The sequence below is a fragment of the Pseudophryne corroboree genome, chromosome 3, assembly GCF_028390025.1.
Source record: "Pseudophryne corroboree isolate aPseCor3 chromosome 3, aPseCor3.hap2, whole genome shotgun sequence".
NCBI lineage: Eukaryota > Metazoa > Chordata > Amphibia > Anura > Myobatrachidae > Pseudophryne > Pseudophryne corroboree.
The window spans coordinates 777,953,111-777,972,826 of record NC_086446.1 but is presented as its reverse complement, the minus strand read 5'-3'; the positions used below and the strand labels follow the sequence as shown (position 1 = coordinate 777,972,826).

Here is a 19,716-nt window from a genome sequence, read left to right as displayed (position 1 = left end):
TTAAAGGGGTCATTCTGACCCGATCGCACGCTGCAATTTATTGCAGCGGTGCGATCGGGTCAGAACTGCGCCGGCGCTGCAGTGCACTGGCGTATGCCAGACGGCCAAAGGCAGTCGCTGCGCTACGATCGCCTCTGCCTGATTGACAGGCAGAGGTGGTCGCTGGGGGGGGGCGGAGCGGCGGTGTTTGTCTGCTGTTTTGTGGGCGCGGTCTGGCCAACGCAGGCGTGGCTGGACCGTGCAGGGGGCGGGCCGTAGCGGCTGCGTGACGTTACACGCAGCCGCTGCGGGCCGGGGAGCGACTAGTAGCTCCAGGCCAGCATGCTACAGCTGCGCTGGCCGGCTGCTGTGCGATGCTTTTGCACTTCTGGGTGGGGCAGCACTGACATGCGGGGCGGGATAGCCCTGTGCTGGGCGCCCCCCCGCATTTCTCTGGTCAGGATCGTAGCCCTGCAAAATTGTGCAGGGCTACGTTAAACTCGGAATCACCCCCATAGTATCTTTTAAGTGCTGCCTCTGAAAACATGTGATGTTAATGGGGAACCTCCGCCAATCAGTACTTTGAAGAAAAGCGATTATTGGTGAGTATAATTTGCAGATTTCGCCTTTAATTCTCCATGGCCGTCCTTCCAATGGGATGAACAAAGCAATACAATAGGGAAGGAAACAGAAACTCCAATCTACATATGTTGCAATAATGAAAATTGTTTTCGTTGGCCGTTTGGAGAACGTGTCACCCAACTGAGAGCCAGTAGAGGACAATACGTCCGATTGATAATGACTAATGAAGGTGCGGAGAGGTGTCCGGTCTGCTGCTTGCAGAGCTCTGTCACCGTGGCCTGAGCTTTATATGACTAAGAAATTGCCACCTCTCGTATAGAGCGAGCTCTAGTATTTCTGCCACCTTATGTCCATCTGTCTCGCATTGCTGCATTATTTTTTCGAAGTCCATATAGAAGTGGCCTGTTTGGAAGGGGCATGACCTTTTTGAACCCCGGTTGGAATCACAAACAGTTGTCCTCTGCCCCTAAGACCTGTTTAAGTTATACGTATAGTGATTGATCTCGCAAGATCTAGTGAATGCAGTTTCTTCTTTTCTCCTGCATGGTCCACAGGTTATCCACAGGATAAACATTGGGATGTGAGGTAGCGACAGCGGATTGGCACCAACGATCAAAGCTTTCAGCATCCCAGAATGCAATGGCCAGTCCCCTATATCCCAGCCTCCTGGATCAGGCAAATCAGTTTTTTGTTTTGTGCGGCAGGAGCCGGACCATGGTCAGTGGGCTGCTGTTTTTTTTTTTTTTTTTTAGCAGCCATAAGCTTGTTATTATTTTATTTTTATAGTCTTACACTTTTTTTTTTTTTTGAGCGATCTTTCTAAAAAGCGTCTAATACGTACCTTAGAAAGAGTCGCTTCAACAACTCTCTGCCGGGTTGCGACAACGCTTAGCCACGTGTACAGTGCTGTTTCGGCGGGCGTCTGTATAGGATGTACTAGCAGGTCCAGCAGACATTACCAGGCTGTGGGCGGAGCATGGGGAGAAGGTAAGGCAACTGTTCCACTTAGCAGGGGAAACACGAGACACAGCCGCACTGTTTCGGGATGGAAACTACCAAACAGTCGCTGACGCGGCTGCCAACTCGGGTGCACCAGTGCTCAGGCATCAGGGGGTAGTATGAGGCCATGATCCCTGGGGTTGATGTCAGCAGTGGGGAGTCAGACGCTTCCCTGGAAGGAACCCCTTCCGACTTTTTCAAGTCGAATTAAGATGAGGAACGCAGAGGAGGAGAGGGGGTGCGAGCCGCGGGGGACAGCCGCCGGCAGCCAGTGGAGATCAGCACTACAGATGGATGTCACACAGCTGCCCAACCTCACGGCAGTGTCCACCCGGCTCCAGCAAGCTTGCTGGAGCCGGGTGGACGCTGCCGTGAGCGGCGCGGGTGTGTGTCATCCTGCTGCAGCGCTGTTCTGTAGCGCTGATCTCCTCTGGCTGTCCCCCGTCTCCCTGCGGCTCTCCCCACTCTCCTCCTCTGGGTCCGCATCTCAGTTCGACATCTTTCGATGTCGGACTGAGATGGTTGAAAAGGGGGCCAAAACCCGTTTTCGACACAAGCACGTGGATCGGCAGCTATTCCGCCGATCCACGTGCTTTTCGACAAGTCGAATTTTTCAACTTGTCGAAAATATTGAATAGGTTGGAACCCCTTCCGACCTAAAAAAAAAAGTCGAAAACTGACGTCTTTTCAACAGACGACAGTTTTCGACTTCAATTGAATATACCCCTAAGTCTCTGTCTACCATTGAGTTTGAATAGTTGGATAAGTGCCTGATGCATATGAGTCTGTAAACTGTTGCTGCTGTTTTTTTCGCTGTACGACTGAATAAGTTTTAAAGTCCTATGTAAGGTAATGTAGTAATATGTGTCTCCTACATACTTAAAATGTATCTGTAGTTGAATATGTGCTCATATTGCTTATTATACTAATGTATAACCTGTGACTGATTGCTAGTGTGGTTGCTGACTTCACTATTTTCTGTCAGTTTCTGTGTATTCTGTTCCTCAATGCTGGTGCAAAGCAGGGAGGGATCGGATTGTATGTCACTTTAACAAGTTTTAAGGTGATTTCAGTCACAAATTGTGTAGTTAACACTGTACAGGTGTGCGATTTATTTATCAAGTCTAAGAGAGGCAAGGGTGAGGACTATTCACTCTCCACAACAGCACCAACACTCATTTTCATGTTTGTCTTGCAAAACTGGGTTAACCTCTCAGGATCTGGTTCAAAATGGATTATGTGCAAACTGTTTTAGTTTTCACTTAAGCCTCCTGAATAATCCAAGGCAGGCACGGGTTCAAGTTGAACCCCCCTTGGGCTACTTTTGCACAGACATTATCCAGTATAGCTGAGCGGACAATGCCAGCTTTTATACCAGGGATAGGTTACTCTGTTAACCCTTACATGCAACATTCCACCTGGGGTTTATCACATCCAGTACAGGAATCTGCAGCCTTTCAATAAAAACAGGCTGAAAGGCTGATGGAAAGCAAACCACATGGACATGAGACCGAACAATGCAGAAGAGCTGAAGGCCGCTATTGATGCATCCTGGTCTTCCATAACACCTCAGCAGTGCCACAGGCTGACAGAATCCATGCCACGCCGCATTGAGGCAGTAATTCATGCAAAAGGGGCCCAAACCAAGTACTGAGTACATATGATGATTATACTTTTCAGAGGGTGGTCTTCAGTATGCCGACTGACGGGATCCCGGCGCACAGTATACCGGCGCCGGGATCCCGACAGCCGGCATACCAACACTTATTCTCCCTCGTGGGGGTCCACGACCCCCCTGGAGGGAGAATAAAATAGTGTGGCGCGCGTAGCGTGGCGAGCGCAGCGAGCCCGCAAGGGGCTCATTTGCGCTCGCCACACTGTCGGTAAGCCGGCAGTCGGGCTCCCGGCGCCAGTATGCTGGTCGCCGGGAGCCCGACCGCCGGCATATCGTAGTGAACCCTTTTCAGAGGGCCGACTTTTCTGTATTTAATATCCTTTTTTTTATTGATTTTATGTAATAATCTAATTTTCTGGGATTTTGGGTTTTCTTAAGCTGTAAGCCACAATCATCAAAATGATAACAAATAAAGACTTGAAATATCTCACTTTGCATGTAATGAGTCTATATAATATATTAGTTTCACCTTTTAAGTTGAATTACTAAAATAAATGAACTTTTGCACAATATTCTAATTTTCTGAGTTTCATCTGTATTCTTTTTGGTAAAGAATTAAACAGTATTTTGGAGTCAGAAGCAGACTCCAAGAAAGTGAACTTTCCTTTCACACACACATTCAAGCCTAGATTTCTAGCTTTTTTGGACTCAAGGAAAAGCAAAAGGAAAGGTTTATGGCAAACCGTAAGACTAAAAAGCATTGGGCTACCAGAGGGCCGGCTTCCAAGTCAGAAGATAAGCTATCAGCCTGATGGTGTGGGCCTCCACCTGGGGGACCCCAGGGTGGGAGGCCGACTTCTTCATTTTGCACAGATCTGACAGCAGTCCACCACAGATGCCTGGGTGCAAGAAGCACTATCGCACGGTTATGCGTTTGCTTTCAAGAAACACCCTCCTCAAAGTTTTTTTTTCGTACCAGCCCCTCTTCAGTGGAAACGAAGGCCAGGGCTTTGCAAGAGGCAGTTCAGAAATTGCTTCAGTCAGGAGTGATAATTCCAGTTCCTCCTACACAACGAGGACAAGGTTTTTATTCCAACCAGCTTCTAGTCAAGATGCCAAATGGTTCGTTCCAGCCCATACTTAATCTCAAAGTGCTGAACAAGTACATTTGGGTGCCTCGGTTTCATATGGAGACTTTACATTCCATTATTTTGGCCATGGAGCCGGAGGATTTTATAGTATCCCTGGATATCCAGGATGCTTGCCTACATGTTTCTATAGCACTGTCCCATCAGTGTTATCTCAGGTTTGCTATCCTCCAGCAACATTTTCAGTTTCAGGCCCTACCATTTGGACTGGCCAAAGCTCCCACAGTATTCATCAGAATTATGGTGATAATGGCATCTTATCTCTGTCAGCAGGGGATAAGGATTTTTCCATACTTCGATGACTTATTAATCCTGGCACAATCTCAGGAATTTGTTCAGTGTCATCTGTAACAGACAATAGCTTGTTTGCAGAGACACGGTTGGGCAAAGTCCCTGGTTCCGTCACAACAGATGACTCACTTGGGCGCTGTGTTGGGTTCTGGTCTTCAGAGAGTAATTTTACTTCTGAACAAAATATCCAAAGGTCAGTCAAGGATTCAGGAGCTGCTACACAGTCAGGGGGTATCCATTCATGCAGCAATGTGTGTGATGAGATTGATGGTATCGACATTCGACATGGTGGAGTGTGCTCGGTTCCACTCGAGGCCTCTGCAACGTTTGATCCTTTCCAGATGGAATGGTTTTCATTAGACAATAGAAAAGCAGACACTGGTCCTTCCTCTGGAAGTAGGGAGGTCATTAGACTGGTGGCTACAGACATCCCATCTGGACATAGGGAGACCCTTTTGGATATCAGATTGGAAAATTCTGGCAACGGATGCCAGCCTTCAGGGCTGGGGAGCAGTGTTAGGAAAAAGTTGCTTCCAGGGGCAGTGGACCAAGGAAGAAAGTTGCCTGCCAATAAATATATTGGAACTTTGGGCCATTTATATGGCACTCATTCCGGCAAAGCACATTCTTCAGGGGAAACCAGTTCAAATTTGCTCGGACAATGCTGAGCAGTAGCGTACCTTAATTATCAAGGAGCAACTCACAGCCAAAAAGCAATGAAGGAGGTAAACCACACGTTAAGGTGGGCAGAACTTCATCATCCAGCCTTGTCCGCAGTGTTTATTCCAGGAGTCTTAAACTGGGAAGCGGATTTTCTCTTTCGGCACGCCATTCATGCAAACGAATGGACTTTGCACCCCAAGGTCTTCCAGACTCTGGTAGACAAGTGGGGGTTACCGGAGATAGATCTCATGGCGTCCCATCAGAACAACAAAGTTCCCACATACGGGTCAAGGACAAAGGATCCCAGAGCGACCTTTGTGGATGCCCTATCAGTGAGATGAGACTTTTGTCTGTCCTATTTGATTCCACCGATCGCCCTGTTGCCCATGGTGATGCGAAAGGTAAAACGAGGAAAGGGCGTTGTGATACTAATAGCTCCGGTTTGGCCCAGAAGACATTGGTACACAGATCTGCAAAGGCTGTTGATGGACGCTCCATTCCTACTCCCTCAACAACCAGATCTACTGTCACAGGGTCCTTGCTATTACAAGCACCTGGATCGGCTGTATTTGACGGCGTGGCTCTTGAGACTACCATTCTGAAAGCAAGAGGATTCTCACAACAGGTAATTCAAACAATGCTCAGAGCAAGGAAACCATTTGCAGCTCGCATTTATCACAAAATATGGCAAGCCTATATTCAATGGTGCAGTGACTGGAAAGTCGACCCTAGGTCTTTCAGAGTTTCCAGAGTCCTAGCATTCCTTCAGGCAGGAATGGACAAAGGTCTACGGGTGGCTTCCTTGAGAGTGCAGATGTCAGCATTGACTGTATGGTACCAAAAGAAAATTGCTAACCTACAGGATGTTCGCACTTTCTTCCAGGGAATGCTTCACATCCAACCTCCTTTTGTTCCTCCTGCAGTGCCTTGGGTTTTAAGTTTAGTCCTAAAGACACTTCAGGTTGCTCCACTAAAAGCAAGTGGCTCTTAAATGGTTGACAGCTAAAGCTCTCTTTCTACTGACTATTGCTTCAGCTAGAAGAGATTCAGATTTAGGGGCATTATTACAGTATGTCGCCCTTCTTTTCTGATTTTTCATCCAGATAGAGCGGTTCTCAGAACCATATCTGGTTATCTTCCTAAGGTGGTGTCTAAATTCCACCTTAACAAAGAAATTGTTGTGCCGGCCTTCCAAGGGCTGGACCTTTCTGCGGGAGATGCATCATTGGACGTAGTCCGAGCCTTAAGGCTCTACGTGGAACGTACCAGTGCCATCAAAAAGACAGACACACTTTTCTTTTTCATCCACTAGGGGTCACTGGAGTACTCTTGGGATATGGACGGCTTAGCAGAAACAAAGGCACTGAATATTTAAATTTAGAACTCTCCACCCCTTCATATCCCAGAGTACCTCAGTGTAGTATCTCAGTGTTTTTTCTGTGCTCACAGCACTAACAAGGCTTGTGGGGAGATCCCACACTTGGTGGAAGATTTTATTAATTTTTCATTTTTACTTTTTACTTTTTTCACTTAGCACATCCCTTCCCAGTTTCTGGAAAAACATGGGTCCGGGATTGTGCCGCTGCACGGGCAGCGCATGGCGTGTCGGTCCTCACAAAGAGCAGCCACAGGCAGCCCACTGTCTCCTGCAACAGCTGGACGGGGCTTACAGATAGAAGCCCGTCGCAGCCATGACCTGAAGGGCTGGACGGAGCTTACAAATAGAAGCCCCGTCGCAGCCATGACCGGAAGAGGAGCTTAGAAGCCCGTCGCAGGCCTCCCTACAAGGTATGCTGGGGAAACGGGGCGGTCAGCGCAGGCTGCCGCCCCGCTGTGTGGGGCCACTGTTGTAATGCCGCCGCCGCTCATACAGCCGCCCGCCCCAGCCGCTCCGCTCCGTCCGGCCGCCCCAGCACCGTCCGCCCGCCCAGACGCTCCGTCATGGTGCCAGCGCTGAGAGGGGGAGAACCGCCGCAGCTCGGCTAGCGACGCCGGAAGCCGCTACGCGCCGCTCCGGCCAGCCGACCTCCGCTGCTCGGCAAGAAGTGTCCCTCGCCTCCCTGCAACTTCCCGGCGCTCCCCGCTGAGACACAGCGCTACAGGGAGTACAGGGGGAAGGGGGGGGGGGGGGGAAATCTGGCTGATTACAGCGGCAAGGGAATGTAAAGGGCTGCCATATCTTTATAAACAGCAGGCAGAGTTAATGTGTGATAGGCTAGTGAGCCTATATTAATACTGGATCCATGTATTGTAGATGTTTTCACTGTGTAATAGACTATTGAGCCTATATTAACACTACAGCATGTATTGTGGTCTGCCTGTGATTATCACTGTATAATAGGCTATTGAGCCTATATTAACACTACAGCATGTATTGTGGTCTGCCTGTGATTATCACTGTATAATAGGCTATTGAGCCTATATTAACACTACAGCATGTATTGTGGTCTGCCTGTGATTATCACTGTATAATAGGCTATTGAGCCTATATTAACACTACATCATGTATTGTGGACTGCCTGTGATTATCACTGTATAATAGGCTATTGAGCCTATATTAACACTACATCATGTATTGTGGACTGCCTGTGATTATCACTGTATAATAGGCTATTGAGCCTATATTAACACTACAGCATGTATTGTAACCTGCTTGTGATTTTCACTGTATAATAGGCTATTCAGCCTATGTTAACACTGTAGCAATTGTAACTGTGATTATCAGTGTAAGCTTGGCATGGGGGCCATTTTAACCATGCTTCCTGTTTCTTCCAGTTTGTAATTCCAGAACATTCCTGCCCTACATCACTACTCCACCGGAGGCGCAGGGGTGTTGGTGGGAAGTTTGGTTCAGGTTTCACATAGGCTGGCCATGTGAACTGCATTTCGGCCATAAATAGATAGATATATATTACACACCTTAAGTAATAATTTTACTAAGTCGTGCAAGTGTCTGTACTTTGCCTATTGTGTTGTCTGTCGGCATAAGGAGTAAGGCTCCAGCACAGACTAAAAATACTTTTAAACAAAAGCCTGGACATAAATCTACCACATGTTCAGTATGTTTTGTAGGTTTCCACTCCGGAAGCCGGTTCATTCCCAGATCCTATGTTAAGCATTGGCAATTCAAATTGACTCCGCTCGACAGGAGCGGTAACATCGGAGTCTCGGAAGTTACTCCGCCAGCTTTAACGGAGGAGTCTCAGTCCAATTTAACTTTGGATACCAGGGTGTTAATTTAACTGGTCTTATAATTTAAACATTTCTCTATCGTCCTAAGTGGATGCTGGGGTTCCTGAAAGGACCATGGGGAATAGCGGCTCCGCAGGAGACAGGGCACAAAAAAGTAAAGCTTTACTAGGTCAGGTGGTGTGCACTGGCTCCTCCCCCTATGACCCTCCTCCAGACTCCAGTTAGATTTTGTGCCCGAACGAGAAGGGTGCAATCTAGGTGGCTCTCCTAAAGAGCTGCTTAGAGAAAGTTTAGTTTAGGTTTTTTTTCTTTACAGTGAGTCCTGCTGGCAACAGGATCACTGCAACGTGGGACTTAGGGGGAAAGTAGTAAACTCACCTGCATGCAGAGTGGATTTGCTGCTTGGCTACTGGACACCATTAGCTCCAGAGGGATCGAACACAGGCCCAGCCGTGGAGTCCGGTCCCGGAGCCGCGCCGCCGACCCCCTTGCAGATGCTGAAGCGTGAAGAGGTCCGGAAACCGGCGGCTGAAGACTCCTCAGTCTTCATAAGGTAGCGCACAGCACTGCAGCTGTGCGCCATTTTCCTCTCAGCACACTTCACTGGGCAGTCACTGAGGGTGCAGAGCGCTGGGGGGGGGCGCTCTGAGAGGCAAATATAAACCTTATACAAGGCTAAAAATACCTCACATATAGCCCATAGGGGCTATATGGAGATATTTAACCCCTGCCTGACTGGAAAAATAGCGGGAGAAGAACCCGCCGAAAAAGGGGCGGGGCCTATCTCCTCAGCACACGGCGCCATTTTCTGTCACAGCTCCGCTGGTCAGAACGGCTCCCAGGTCTCTCCCCTGCACTGCACTACAGAAACAGGGTAAAACAGAGAGGGGGGGCACATTAATGGCTATATATATATATATTAAAGCAGCTATAAGGGAGCACTTAATATAAGGATATCCCTTGTATATATAGCGCTTTGTGGTGTGTGCTGGCAGACTCTCCCTCTGTCTCCCCAAAAGGGCTAGTGGGTCCTGTCTTCATTAGAGCATTCCCTGTGAGTTTGCGGTGTGTGTCGGTACGTGGTGTCGACATGTATGAGGACGATATTGGTGTGGAGGCGGAGCAATTGCCAAATATGCAGATGTCACCCCCCAGGGGGTCGACACCAGAATGGATGCCTTTATTTGTGGAATTACGTGATGGTTTATCTTCCCTTAAACAGTCAGTTGAGGACATGAGGCGGCCGGACAATCAATTAATGCCTGTCCAGGCGCCTCAAACACCGTCAGGGGCTGTAAAACGCCCTTTGCCTCAGTCGGTCGACACAGACCCAGACACGGGCACTGATTCCAGTGACGACGGTAGAAATTCAAACGTATTTTCCAGTAGGGCCACACGTTATATGATTTTGGCAATGAAGGAGACGTTACATTTAGCTGATACTACAGATACCGTAAAACAGGGTATTATGTATGGTGTGAAAAAACTACAAACAGTTTTTCCTGAATCAGAAGAATTAAATGACGTGTGTGATGAAGCGTGGGTTGCTCCTGATAAAAAGTTGATAATTTCAAAAAAGTTATTGGCATTATACCCTTTCCCGCCAGAGGTTAGGGCGCGCTGGGAAACACCCCCTAAGGTGGACATTCTTCTATGTTGCAGTCCTGACAATTCTATGTCAAACCTCACAGCGCAAAATACGAGTGAGGAGGGCACATTAGACAGTCAGATAGTGCGGGTTTTTACAACCATACATTGCTAATGACCAGTGAGTCAGTCTCTGAAATTTACAGAGACTAAGGAGCCTCTAACATCTAATCCGTCGTATTTACTAAACGGCAGATCTTCACTGGGTTTCTTATTTAGGATATCTTACTAAGATTTAAGGCTATTTACCCGTTTCCACACAGTGACATCTAAATTGGAGAATCCGCCATTGGTGAATTCGTCTGTGTCAAACCTTATACAGACCCAAGATACATTTGGGTCACTAGGGCGCTCTGTGTATGGAAACAATGACGATCACGTTATACTTATCGTTAATGAGAAGCTGCTGAGTATCTCGGTACAGCGTCTGCTGCCGCCTGTTACCTCGCTTCTCGTTTTTCATCGTCGCTAGTTTCAGCACGACAAGGCCAGAAGTTGTTTGGTCCTAAATTGGACAAAATGGCCTCCTCCGGTATCAAGCCGGAAATACTCTGGTCCGGCGTTTAAAGCTTTTAGACTTCAGTCTTTTCAAGGCGGTGGTACAAAAACAGTCGCGCCTTGTAACGCCAGGGCGCTAAAGTCACAACAAGCCAGTGGCTTGACGGGCTCTCAGCCCATCTCGAATTTCCGATTGTGGAAGCGCGCCTTTACACGTTACATTTGCCGGGTTTCCAGCCATCCACTCATGGATGTATCCGCTATTTAGGGTTAAAAGACAGGACTGCCTCTGTCGGACGAAATAAGGCGTTTTGGCACGTTGCCATTCAGTCTCTGCTGGTTTCAGCAGTTTTTATTTCCAGGTCTGGTACACCAACAAAGTCAGGGTTATTATTCCCGTCTGTTTGTGGTACCGAAGCCGGAGGGCTCCGTCGCAGTCTCAATCAGCAAGTCACTTACTACAGATTGAAAATGGATTTTCTCTAACGTCCTAAGTGGATGCTGGGGACTCCGTAAGGACCATGGGGGAATAGCGGCTCCGCAGGAGACTGGGCACAAAAGTAATGCTTTAGAACTACCTGGTGTGCACTGGCTCCTCCCCCTATGACCCTCCTCCAAGCCTCAGTTAGATTTTTGTGCCCGAACGAGAAGGGTGCACACTAGGTGGCTCTCCTGAGCTGCTTAGTGAAAAGTTTAGTTTTAGGTTTTTTATTTTCAGTGAGACCTGCTGGCAACAGGCTCACTGCATCGAGGGACTAAGGGGAGAAGAAGCGAACTCACCTGCGTGCAGAGTGGATTGGGCTTCATAGGCTACTGGACATTAGCTCCAGAGGGACGATCACAGGCCCAGCCATGGATGGGTCCCAGAGCCGCGCCGCCGGCCCCCTTACAGAGCCAGAAGACAGAAGAGGTCCGGAAAATCGGCGGCAGAAGACGTCCTGTCTTCAACAAGGTAGCGCACAGCACTGCAGCTGTGCGCCATTGCTCTCAGCACACTTCACACTCCGGTCACTGAGGGTGCAGGGCGCTGGGGGGGGGCGCCCTGAGACACAATAAAAACACCTTGGATGGCAAAAAATTCATCACATATAGCTCCTGGGCTATATGGATGAATTTAACCCCTGCCAGAATACATAGAAAAACGGGAGATAGGCTCCGCCCCCTTATCGGCGGCCTTATCTCCTCAGCACACTGGCGCCATTTTCCCTCACAGCTCCGTTGGAGGGAAGCTCCCTGGCTCTCCCCTGCAGTCACTACACTACAGAAAGGGTTAAAAAAGAGAGGGGGGGCACTAATTACGCGCAGTATTAAAGATACAGCAGCTATAAGGGGAAAAACACTTATATAAGGTTATCCCTGTATATATATAGCGCTATGGTGTGTGCTGGCAAACTCTCCCTCTGTCTCCCCAAAGGGCTAGTGGGGTCCTGTCCTCTATCAGAGCATTCCCTGTGTGTGTGCTGTATGTCGGTACGTTTGTGTCTAAATGTATGAGGAGAAAAATGATGTGGAGACGGAGCAGATTGCCTGTAATAGTGATGTCACCCCCTAGGGGGTCGACACCTGAGTGGATGAACTGTTGGAAGGAATTACGTAACAGTGTCAGCCCTGTATAAAAGACAGTGGTTGACATGAGACAGCCGGCTACTCAGCTTGTGCCTGTCCAGACGTCTCATAGGCCGTCAGGGGCTCTGAAGCGCCCGTTACCTCAGATGGCAGATATAGACGCCGACACGGATACTGACTCCAGTGTCGACGGTGAAGAGACAAATGTAACTTCCAGTAGGGCCACACGTTACATGATTGAGGCAATGAAAAATGTTTTACACATTTCTGATAATACGAGTACCACCAAAAAGGGGTATTATGTTCGGTGAGGAAAAACTACCTGTAGTTTTCCTGAATCTGAGAAATTAAATGAGGTGTGTGATGATGCGTGGGTTTCCCCCGATAACAACTGATAATTTCTAAAATGTTATTGGCATTATATCCTTTCCCGCCAGAGGTTAGGGTGCGTTGGGAAACACCCCCTAGGGTGGATAAAGCGCTCACACGCTTGTAAGAACAAGGGCTCTACCCTCTCCTGAGATGGCCGCCCTTAAGGATCCTGCTGATAGAAAGCAGGAGGGCATCCTAAAAGGTATTTACACACATACTGGTGTTATACTGCGACCAGCAATCGCCTCAGCCTGGATGTGCAGTGCTGGGTTGGCGTGGTCGGATTCCCTGACTGAAAATATTGATACCCTAGATAGGGACAGTATATTATTGCCTATAGAGCATTTAAAAGATGCATTTCTATATATGCGTGATGCACAGCGGAATATTTGCCGACTGGCATCAAGTCTAAGTGCGTTGTCCATTTCTACCAGTAGAGGGTTATGGACACGACAGTGGTCAGGTGATGCGGATTCCAAACGGCATTTGGAAGTATGGCCTTATTAAGGGGAGGAGTTATTTGGGGTCGGTCTTTCAGACCTGGTGGCCACGGCAACAGCTGGGAAATCCACGTTTGTACCCCAGGTCGCCTCTCAACATGAGAAGACGCCGTATTATCAGGCGCAGTCTTTTCGTGGGCAAGCGGGCAAAAGGTTCCTCATTTCTGCCCCGTGACAGAGGGAGAGAAAAAAGGCTGCAGAAATCAGCCAGTTCCCAGGAACAGAAACCCTCTCCCGCCTCTGCCAAGCCCTCAGTATGACGCTGGGGCTTTACAAGCAGAATCAGGCACGGTGGGGGCCCGTCTCAATGAATTTCAGCGCGCAGTGGGCTCACTCGCAAGTAGACCCCTGGATCCTTCAGGTGATATCTCAGGGGTACAAATTGGAATTCGAGACGTCTCTCCCTCGCCGTTTTCTAAAGTCGGCTTTACCGATGTCTCCTTCTGACAGGGAGACAGTTTTGGAAGCCATTCACAAGCTGTATTCCCAGCAGGTGATAATCAAGGTACCCCTCCTGCAACAGGGAACGGGGTATTATTCCACACTGTTGTGGTACCGAAGCCGGACGGCTCGGTGAGACCGATTCTAAATCTAAAATCTTTGAACACTTACATACAGAGGTTCAAATTCAAGATTGAGTCACTCAGAGCAGTGATTGCGAACCTGGAAGAAGAGGACTACATGATGTCTCGGGACATCAAGGATGCTTACCTTCATGTCCCAATTTACCCTTCTCACCAAGGGTACCTCAGGTTTATGGTACAGAACTGTCACTATCAGTTTCAGACGCTGCCGTATGGATGGTCCACGGCACCCCGGGTCTTTACCAAGGTAATGGCCGAAATGATGATACTCCTTCGAAGGAAGGGAATTTTAGTTATCCCTTACTTGGACGATTCCCTGATAAGGGTAAGATCCAGGGAACAGTTGGAGGTCGGTGTAGCACTATCTCAGGTAGTGTTGCGGCAGCACGATTGGATTCTCAATATTCCAAAATCGCAGCTGATTCCGACGACTCGTCTTCTGTTCTTAGGGATGATCCTGGACACAGTTCAGAAAAAGGTGTTTCTCCCGGAGGAAAAAGTCAGGGAGTTATCCGAGCTAGTCGGGAACCTCCTATAACCGAGCCAAGTCTCAGTACATCAATGAGATGGTTCTGGGAAAAATGGTGGCTTCCTATGAAGCAATCCCATGCGGCAGATTCCACGCAAGAACTTTCCAGTGGGACCTGCTGGACAAATGGTCTGGGTCGCATCTTCAGATGCATCAGCGGATAACCCTGTCACCAAGCACAAGGGTGTCTCTCCTGTGGTGGTTGCAGAGTGCTCATCTTCTAGAGGGCCGCACATTCAGGACTGGGTCCTGGTGACCACGGATGCCAGCCTGCGAGGCTGGGGAGCAGTCACACAGGGAAGGAATTTCCAGAGCTTATGGTCAAGCCTGGAGACATCACTTCACATAAATATCCTGAAGCTAAGGGCCATTTACAATGCTCTAAGCTCAGCAAGACCTCTGCTTCAAGGTCACCCGGAGTTGATCCATTCGGACAACATCACGGCAGTCACCCACGTAAACAGACAGGGTGACACAAGAAGCAGAAGGGCAATGACAGAAGCTGCAAGGATTCTTCGCTGGGCGGAAAATCATGTGATAGCACTGTCAGCAGTATTCATTCCGGGAGTGGACAACTGGGAAGCAGACTTCCTCAGCAGACACGACCTCCACCCGGGAGAGTGGGGACTTCACCCAGAAGTCTTCCACATGTTTATAAAACTCGACAAGTATTGCGCCAGGTCAAGGGACCCTCAGGCAATAGCTGTAGACGCTCTGGTAACACAGTGGGTGTACCAGTCAGTGTATGTGTTCCCTCCTCTGCCTCTCATAACCAAGGTACTGAGAATTATAAGATGGAGAGGAGTAAGCACTATATTCGTGGCTCCGGATGGGCCAAGAAGGACTTGGTAACCGGAACTTCAAGAGATGCTCACGGAGGATCCGTGGCCTCTACCTCTAAGAAGGGACCTGCTCCAGCAAGGACCCTGTCTGTTCCAAGAGTTACCGCGGCTGCGTTTAACGGCAGGGCGGTTGAACGCCGGATCCTGAAGGAAAAAGGCATTCCGGATGAAGTCATCCCTATCCTGATCAAAGCCAGGAAAGATATAACCGCAAAACATTATCACCGCATTTGGCGAAAATATGTTGCGTGGTGCGAGGCCAGTAAGGCCCCGACGGAGGAATTTTCAACTAGGTCGATTCCTACATTTCCTGCAAACAGGAGTGTCTATGGGCCTGAAATGGGGGTCCATTAAGGTTCAAATTTCGGCCCTGTCAATTTTCTTCCAAAAAGAACTAGCTTCAGTCCCTGAAGTTCAGACGTTTGTGAAAGGGGTACTGTATATACAGCCTCCTTTTGTGCCTCCAGTGGCACCTTGGGATCTAAATGTAGTTTTTGGGTTCCAAAAGTCACATTGGTTTGAACCACTTAAATATGTGGAGTTAAAATATCTCACATGGAAAGTGGTCATGCTGTTGGCCCTGGCCTGGGCCAGGTGCGTGTCAGAATTGGCGGCTTTATCCTGTAAAAGCCCTCATCTGATTTTCCATTCGGACAGGGCGGAATTGAGGACTTGTCCTCAGTTTCTCCCTAAGGTGTTTTCAGCGTTTCACCTGAACCAACCTATTGTGGTGCCTGCGGCTACTAGGGACTTGGAGGACTCCAAGTTGCTAGACGTTGTCAGGGCCCTGAAAATATATGTTTCCAGGACGGCTGGAGTCAGAAAATCTGACTCGCTGTTTATCCTGTATGCACCCAACAAGCTGGGTGCTCCTGCTTCTAAGCAGACTATTGCTCGTTGGATTTGTAGTACAATTCAGCTTGCACATTCTGTGGCAGGCCTGCCACAGCCAAAATCTGTCAAAGCCCATTCCACAAGGAAGGTGGGCTCATCTTGGGCGGCTGCCCGAGGGGTCTCGGCTTACAACTTTGCCGAGCAGCTACTTGGTCAGGAGCAAATACGTTTGTAAAATTCTACAAATTTGATACCCTGGCTGAGGAGGACCTGGAGTTCTCTCATTTGGTGCTGCAGAGTCATCCGCACTCTCTCGCCCGTTTGGGAGCTTTGGTATAATCCCCATGGTCCTTACGGAGTCCCCAGCATCCACTTAGGACGTTAGAGAAAATAAGAATTTACTTACCGATAATTCTATTTCTCATAGTCCGTAGTGGATGCTGGGCGCCCATCCCAAGTGCGGATTGTCTGCAATACTGGTACATAGTTATTGTTACCAAAAAATCGGGTTATTGCTGTAGTGAGCCATCTTTTCTAGAGGCTCCTCTGTTATCATGCTGTTAACTGGGTTCAGATCACAAGTTGTACGGTGTGATTGGTGTGGCTGGTATGAGTCTTACCCGGGATTCAAAATCCTTCCTTATTGTGTACGCTCGTCCGGGCACAGTATCCTAACTGAGGCTTGGAGGAGGGTCATAGGGGGAGGAGCCAGTGCACACCAGGTAGTTCTAAAGCTTTACTTTTGTGCCCAGTCTCCTGCGGAGCCGCTATTCCCCCATGGTCCTTACGGAGTCCCCAGCATCCACTACGGACTACGAGAAATAGAATTATCGGTAAGTAAATTCTTATTTTCTGCAGTTAGTATTTGCATATTTGGAGCCACAAGATTGCATGATTGCGCTTGATCTCCAGAATGCGTATTTACCCATTCCGGTTTGGTCACCTCATCACAGGTTCTTGCGTTTTGCAATATGCCACTACCATTAACAGTTTCAGGTTCTACCGTTTGGCCTCTTGTCAGCGCCTCGGGTATTCACCAAAGTGATGTGTGTGATGTTAGCTCATCTCAGATCCCTGGCAGTGACAATCGTTCCATACTTAGACGATCTGCTCATAAGAGCTCCGTCTCAACAGATGCTCCTCCTACTTGCGCTGCTAACGTACACCACGGTTGCAGTGTCAAGTTCAAAAACAATCGCATCTAATTCCGTCTCAACGACTTCAATTCCTAGGTATGATTCCAGATACGGTAAATCAAAGAATTTACCTACTACACCAGAAAGAACAGATTATACGCCATCTGGTACAATTAGTGCTCAAGCCACGCACACTATCGGTACATTGGTGTATTCGCCTATTAGGAACAATGATGGGCTTTCGAAGCGCTTCAGTTCGGAGGTTTTCACTCGCGTATCCCACAGGGGGGCGAGGGTGTCTCTACTCTGGGCGAGAGTCTCAGAGGTTGGGGAGTTGTAGTTTAAAATGGTCAGCGACAGGGTTTCTAAACGGATCACGACAGATTGCTGTCTATAAAGGTCCTGGAACTCCGTGCAATTTACTATGCACTACATGCTTCGCTCTCAGACTGTCCAAGGCCAGTCGCACAACGCGACGGCAGTCGCATACACAACAACCAGGGAGGAACGAGAAGCCGCATGGCAATGCGGGAAGTAGCTCGAATCCTCAATTGCCCAGAATACCACAAGGTGATATTGTAGACTGGGTTCATTCCGGGAGTGGACATCTGTTAGACAGATGATCTCAGCCGTCGGGATTTTCATCCAGGAGACTGGGCATTAAATCCAGAGGTGTTTCACAGGTTGGTCCACAGGTGGGGTTACCCTCAGGTGGACATGATGGCATCTCGCCACAATTACAAACGCCCACTATGTGTCCAGAACGACAGTTCCCAAGGGCAGTGGCGGTGGATGCTCTCACAATCGCGTGGCCGTACAGCCTCGTGTATTTGTTTCCACCGTTTTCCGCTGTTCTCTCCGTTGCTAAAACGGATTATAAGAGAGTCCGTCACAGTCATACTAGTGATCTCATGGGTCTCGGAGAGTTTGGTTCTCGATTCTCCGAGGACTACTCGCAGACGATCCTTGGCCGCTCATACTACGTCCAACCCGTTACAACAGGGGCCGTTCTTTTACCCCTATTTAGCGCGGCTGCGGTTGACGAGGTGGTTGTTGAGACCGCCCTCTTCAGAAGAAAGAGAGGGCATTATAGTATCGGTTATACCAACCATGTTACGAGCTAGGAAGCCGGTTACGGCAGCTCATTATTACAGAATTTGGCGTGCCTATATAGGTTGGTGTGAAGCTCGGAAGTTTCCGACATCATTTTTCAAGTTACCCGTATTCTGTTATTTTTACAGACGGGGTTGGATGGAGGACTGCGTTTATCTACACTGAAGGTGCAGGTATCCGTGTTGTCAATTTATTTTCAAAGACGATTGGCTCCATTGCCGTCGGTACACATTTCTCTGCAGGGTGTCCTCAGAGTACAGCCTCCATTTATCCCACCTACAGCGCCATGGGACTTGAATTTGGGTTCAGATTTTTTACAGTCTTCATATTTTGAACCCTTACAGCAAGTGGATATTAAGTTTCTGACTTGGAAAACGTTTTTTCTTCTAGCCTTAGCTTCGGCAAGGCGTTTTTCAAATTTGGGTGCCTTGTCTTGCAAGCCACCGTATTTGGTGTTTCCTGATGACAGAGCGTAATTTCGGACGATTTCCGATTTCTTACCAAAGCTAGTGTCATCTTTTCACATCAATCAACCAATAGTGGTTCCTGTGTTGACAGTACATTCTAGAATTCTGAATGTGGTACGCGCATTACGCGTTTATATGTCCCGAACGTCTACAGTTCGTAATACGGATACGTTGTTTGTTCTCTATGATGCTGCCAAGTGGGGTTGGCCAGCTTCTCAGCAGACCTTATCCAGATGGATAAAACTGACTATAAGTCAGGCTTACCTTAAGGTTAAGTTGCAGTCGCCTACATCAGTAATAGCTCATCCCACAGGTTCTGTGGGAACGTCATGTCCAGCTGGTCGTGGAGCTTCTACAACACAGCTTGACCGTGCGGCTACATGGTCTTCAGTGCACACGTTTGTGCGCTTTTACAAGTTTGATACGTTTGCGGCATCAGCATCTAGCTTTGGCCGCCTAGTGTTACAGGTGTCAAACAGCTCTCCCTCCCACGGGGGAAGCTTTGGTACGTCCCAAGAGTACTCCAGTGACCCCTAGTGGATGAAAAAGAAAATAGGATTTTGGTGCTTACCAGGTAAATCCTTTTCTTTGAATCCATAGGGGGCACTGGATGCCCACCCAGAGCAGTTTTACCTGGGTTGTATTAAGCTCAGGGGATCTTATGGTAACACATTTTCACCGACTGGTTCAAATTATAAAGTTCTATCGGTTATGGTGTCAACTGTTTCGTTGGCAGTAACGTTATGTGTCAACTTTGTTGTTGTCCGTTATGTTATAGGAATTCTCCATTGTCAACCTCTCTATAGTTCCTGTTCGGCTCAGTAAAAAACACTGAGATACTACACTGAGGTACTCTGGGATATGGAGGGGTGGAGAGTTCTAAATTTAAATATTCAGTGCCTTTGTTTCTGCTAAGCCGTCCATATCCCAAGAGTACTCCAGTGCCCCCTATGGATTCAAAGAAAAGGATTTACCTGGTAAGCACCAAAATCCTATTTTTTCTCAACCGATTTCACAAGAGAGGATGGCCTGCGGATAAGCAGACACTGGCGAGGTGGCTTCAGATGACTATTACAGAAGCATATTCTCAAGCTGATCTCCCTATTCCGGCTAATTTCTCTGCTCACTCTACTCGTAAGGTAGGTCCGTCATGGGCAGC

The 19,716-nt window shown here is 48.4% G+C and overlaps 1 protein-coding gene across 2 annotated transcripts in view; it reads left to right on the top strand.

The window, feature by feature from the left end:
* NHLRC2 (NHL repeat containing 2) overlaps positions 1–19,716 on the top strand; it is a 144,182-nt gene that overhangs the window by 103,936 nt on the left and 20,530 nt on the right. The gene's annotated exons all lie outside the window — the stretch shown is intronic.